Source organism: Cupressus sempervirens, chromosome 3 (genome assembly GCF_028749045.1).
Source record: "Cupressus sempervirens isolate cs-2001-9-10 chromosome 3, ASM2874904v1, whole genome shotgun sequence".
Lineage (NCBI taxonomy): Eukaryota > Viridiplantae > Streptophyta > Pinopsida > Cupressales > Cupressaceae > Cupressus > Cupressus sempervirens.
In genome coordinates, this window is record NC_143120.1 from 115,136,250 (window position 1) to 115,142,249 (window position 6,000).

General features: G+C 38.6%; 1 pseudogene; it reads right to left on the reverse strand.

Moving 5' to 3' along the window:
• Nucleotides 1-5,727, reverse strand: part of LOC149565042 (ferric reduction oxidase 3, mitochondrial-like) — a 131,558-nt pseudogene extending 125,831 nt beyond the window's left edge.
• Nucleotides 5,728-6,000: the final 273 nt, after the last annotated feature.

Here is a 6,000-nt window from a genome sequence, read left to right on the forward strand (position 1 = left end):
ATGCAAAGGATGTTTACTTTGGTATCCATGCCTAAAGTAGTAGAAGTACTAAAATTTCAAATTAGTCACAAGCAAGGTGATAGAGGGAGACATTGAATAAACCTATAAAAGTTGTACTTGCATATTAAAGATGCTAAAATATCTTTGGTATTATTGTCAAAGAGGGAGAAGTAGACAACTGATCAACAACTATTGAAAATGTTTAAAATTGATCAAAGAAGATAGAGGGAGATGTTGACAAGAATAATTAGAGGTTGATCAGAATAACTAAAGATAAGCAATACAGAGGGAGACAAGACAAAGAACAAGGATACAATAGCAAAGAGGGAGAAGTTGAAATGAAACAATGAGAATAATATAAAGAAATGTGATGTTACAATTTACTTTTTCTTGGCATTTGACTTACTGTTCTAACCTAGTGAGCTTGTGGTTGAATAGTTTAGTCTGATGGTTGATCAGTTTGGTTTTCCATCAATGCCAAAGAGGGAGATTGTTGGAAATCTGATTGAAAAGCTCATTGTTGAAGATCAAAGAGGGAGATTGTTGTAAAATAATGATTTTAATCATTGTTTTGTCATTGATGTCAAACCTACTATTTGTAGGGATGATAGTTGCTTATAAGATCTAAGTACTATCACTTAGTTGATTGATGAAGAGGATTTGATCAACAAGATGTAATAGGAGCACCTAAGGGAAAGGTTAAGTTATGATGTTATAATGAAGTGCAAGGATCAGTTAAGACAATGGTTAAGTAATGTATTGATGACATACTCCAAGATAAAGAGGTTGGTCACACTTAGAAACATTGGAGGAAGAAGTTGTAACAAGGTTGATTGCAAAGCTTAAAGTAAGATCTTTAGTGGGTGTCGAGCAAGTTAGTTGAAGCCAAGAAAATTTTCAGTAGAAGCTAAGTAACAGACATTCCTAGTGTGTGCCGAGTGATCTCCATGTGCTGAGTAAAGATCAGGTGTCGAGCATCAAAAAAAATTTAGTTGGTGCCAAGTGATCTTCAGGTGCCGAGCATCAGGAAAAACACAATTAAAGTCGAGTAACATGTTGTGGTGTCCACAACACATGCCTCATTCCTCAATATAAATGAGGACCCCCTACTTTTTTTTGACTCTCGGACTCATAGTTCAAGAGTCAGGAGAAGAAATTTTAGTTAAGAATTTGAGTCAAAAAAAAAATTTTAAATTTTAAAGAAAAATTTTTAAAAAACAAAATATCATCTAGCACGCACATTGAGGCCTAGTGGCTTGCAAAAGGGAGAGAGGCTTATAAAATCCTCCCCCATTCCCATTTTTTTTCAAGCCACGTGCTTGAAGCGTGCACGCACTACACACCCATGGAGCACCAATACAGTGCCGCAAGAGCAACCTTTTGGGTGCGCGTGCGACACCTGTGTGACGCTCTCGAGAGCAGCACCTATGCCATGCCCATTTTATGCGCGTGCACGGGACCTACGTGCTAGCAGTGTTGTGCTTGCATGCCTATTTGGGTGCGTGCATAGGCAAAAATTGCGCCTAGCTGTGCCCCTTTCAGGGGCTCACTTGGGCACTGCGCGTCACTCCTTCACGCTAGTGAGCAGCACCACCCCTGTGTGCCCATTTGAGTGCATGCACTAGCGGTACCTAGGCGATTCCTACACTTGACCATGCCCCTTTTGGGGACATGCTTGGGTGCCACAAGCCACTCCTTCCAACGACATGCATGATCGCACGCAGTGCCCTTTTGGGCCCACGTGCGATGCGCTTAGCAACGTATCTGCGCATGCACACGCCACTGTGCCTCCACCCACATACACCTCACTTTTTTTTATTTTTAGTTTAATTAGTTTTAAAAGAAAAAAATTAAAAATTAAAAAAAATTAAAAGTAAAAAAATAAATAAATAAGTTCCCTAGGGGGATTTTTTTTTCTTTTTTATGTTTTTTTTATATATCCAATAATTAATCATGTTTTTCTTTTTTTTGTGACATGCAAGTACTATAATTAGATGGCGTCCACATTCGGACCAGCAGCAAAACTAGTTGTGTACAAGTTCCAAGGTGTAACTCCAAAATCACGATTGCATGATGAGTTCTCTGAGATCAAAGATACAGAACTTGGACACACAGACTTGGGAGAGTTCTTAAGAGTTTGTAATAATCCAACCAAAAGGTCATCATTGAGATCTACACTAATCCATTCTGGATTAGTAAATGCAGCATCACATCCTGAGACTGTGCAGTCAACTGAACTAATTATGACCCTATCTCGGCATTTTGTTCCTGATGAGAGGGTGGTAAAGAGCATCACTAGGGAAGTGGTCTTGGATCTATGACCTGATAATATTGAGAGGGTTTTTCATCTACCTAGAGCCGATCAATTCATCAAGCTTTCATATGAATCAGCTAAGAGGTGGCATAAAGATCATTACCAGGAGGCCATCGACATCATATATTCCTCATACTTCATTGAGAAACCACCTCGGGGGAAGACAATTAGCAAAGTGGATATGACAAGAGGATACATGAAGGATGACATTAGATATTCAATCTTTCTCCTGAATAGAGTTATGGGATTACCTCTAGCAAGTCATCTCGCTCCATTCATGGTCAACTTCATTGAGACCATTAGACACGCAAAGATGCCACTGGATTGGGCCACCACACCTAGTGAAAACTTGTGTGACTAGTTGCGGACAGTAAAGGACAAGAAGAAGTTCTATATGACTTCTTATGTGGTATATCTACTTGCAGCAAGGGCAACCAACTATCTCAAGTTGTACAAGAAGGGTAGTATGTAGGATCCTAATGAATGGTCGTATATAGTCTATCCTCAACTGGTGCAGAAGAAGCTCTTATCGTAGAGCAAGGAGTACAGAATTGCAAACGATGCCTTCATCTTTGCCATCATTTGATTCATCAAAGGGGATTATGGGAAGAGATTGTCTGATGAGGCCAAGACACAGATCACAGCTCTCAGTGCATATTTCATCCAGTTTTGGACATTCACATACATTTAGGTTGGTGGTGCATCCATCCATTCAAAGAAGCTCCCAAGATACCCAAGCGACAAGTTAGTTATGATGTAAATATCCTGACAAATTGAGTCAGCTTATGAGAGGATCAAAAGAAAATGGAAGCCTTATTGGGAATGGCCTTTTTTAGTAGGAGCATACCAAGTAAAGAGAAAATAGGATATCCAAACTTTTGAGTGGGAATGGAAGAATTATCCTCTTGAAGAGTATAACTCTCCCTGACCATTCTTCAACAATGTTGGTTAAGTGGAAAACCTGGCAAGAAAAGAGTTCTATCATGAAGACACCATTGAAGATCATTAGATGAATGCCACAAATGACTACAATTTGTGTATCAGAGACTATTATAGAATAACTTTGTATTTAGCAGAAAAGACTCTCCATTTGACCATCCTGGATGAGATAAGGCTACAGGACTCCAAGGAGCTATTGGATCCCTTATTCAAAGATAAAGTTGGCGAGAGGCCCATCCTGAATGTAGAAATTGATAGAGAGGAAGGAGATGATATTTATCATCGAGCGAGACATGTCATCAGAATGAAAAAAAGTTGGATCAAGAAACCTTTTCCACTTGATCCAATTATGGATACAGTGATACTCCATGCACATGCTCACCCAGAAAGGGTAAAGGGGAAGAAAGTCACAATTCCTTGAATTATCAACAACAATGAAACAACATACAGCCTTAAGGGACTGCAACTATGACCTAGGGTCTTTTTTCAAAGGTCATAAAACATTACAACTCACTGAGAATGGAGACAAGATTCAACTGAAACTCAATCATGTGTTGCTCTTTGTATTATTTCCTTAAAATTATACAGTCATATGCATGAAATGAAAAACATCAAACAACCTAACAGATCTAAACTATCTGTATATTCCTTCCTATTGTTGTTCATACAAGAGAGAATATGCTAAAGAATGAAGGTGGAATCACAGTCCTAGATCCAAAGAAGTGGTCTCACAGAAAGATTGAGAAATTCCAACCAACAACGGTCTCAAAGTGAAAAACAGAACCCCTACAATGCATGAAAGAAAGAAAGATATAGACCAAGATGAATTCCCAGATCTGATCTGAAGATGACATATGTCCACTTGGAATTCCATCCCTAGCAGTTACAAAACCTCTTTCATCTCTCTACCCATTTGATCTGATTTTGTTTTCATCATTACTTTGTAACTGATTTGAAAATATCTATGCCTGAATGATGAAAACCCCTTGGTTGCAAAAATATCTGATTTTCCTTATGAAAAGTTGGTGAAATTTTGAGTTTTTACTAAGTGAATCTGATCAAAATTCGACCCAAACTGCATTTTCACTACCTTTTAACCATATTTCGATCATTATTATGTCAAAAAATTAGTTCTGAACTTATCAACTGACTACAGTTGCACAATAGGAATCTACAAGAAAACCTCCTATAACTTGAAACAACTACCTCATGTGCAAAAATTAACCTTAGAATCGAAAAGTTCATCCTCTCTCGATTTCGACGATATATAATATCACATATCTAGCCTCTCAAAAACCCCCACAATATCAGTTTGAAAAATAGTTCCTCTACTAGAAATGTTTGACTTGCAACTTTGATTAAAAAAAATTCGTAAAGTTTGACTTTAGGAAATAACCTTCTTTGCATTAAAAAATCTTTGCACGTGACCCCTCAATTTTTGAAAAATAATTTTAAAAAAACAATTAAAAATACTTCATTCTTCTTAATCCACCTAGCCTAACATGTGCCACATGGCAAACTACCACTGGTCGCCCATTTGCCACATAATCTACTGACCTGGCATGCCCTATCACCCCCTAGCCCCTGATTGGATCATTTCTTTAGCATGCGTCCCGAGCCCACTATCATGTGGTGCCCAGGTGCATTCCCACATTGCTTATCCTCTAAGCATTGTGTTTTTGCAAGGAAATGCCCACCCGATGATCGAGACACGTGGCACGATCCGGGCACTTCCCAACACATTAGCATTTTCACACATTTGTTTAAAATTTCCATGGTTTGTGCACCAGCTAGACATCCAAGTCAGGTCCCACACATCAGCCCACGGCTGACAAAAGCCTTTTGTTTCAAGACATCATACTCTATGTGTAGAATTCTATTTAAAAGCCTTAAAAGCCCCTAACTTCGTGAATGTGAGATTAAGAAATTAGCTTAAGCCGCTGCGACGTTTGGTATTTGCTGGCCTCCTTTTTTTGTTGTTGAATTTTAGATGCAACTCCAATGAATCCAGACAATGATTTGGAACTTGTCGAATGAATACTGTGAACACTTTACACTTCCATCCAACCATAGCCACCAAAAACTCATTATTTGCAAGAATCAATTTCAATTTTTTTTTATATCATTGCCTCTACAAGCTGATCCCCAATAGTATTTAGATCAGTCCCTTTTGGAAATAGATAAACCTTTGTTGCAACCATTATGATTGGGTTTGCACCTACAAGATCACGTACCCTTGTGAGGAAACTTCTATTGAAATCAATAATGTCCACCAGTTTAACAATTAATGCTTTCTCAAAGCAGAGATGAGATAATGTTTCACAAAGTTGCTCAGCAGAAATGAACTGCTTTCCACCAAAATAGCTCCCATGTCCTCCAACAGTAGTAAGCATGTGTCCATGGGATATAAGTTGACATCTTCCACATAGAACTGACCTAAGCTGACGATGTTTCTTTTTCTTTATATCCCGCATGAGTTCCCTTTTCTTTCTTTTAGGCAGCTTCTTCCTCCAATGCATGGGGTCTTACTTATTGCATAGACTTCTATTTACATCTGCAGGCTTCATTTCTCAGACGCGGGTGTTCATTCCCCTTTTCCTAGGTATTTCCTTCAATACATGGCAAGAGCTCCCCTGTTCACGGCTTTGGACCTACTTTCTTATTCCCTTTCTTACATTTCTGCTACCATGCTTGGTGTCTAGTGGATGAGAAATTCTCTATAACATGGTATTTTCTGCCATGGACTG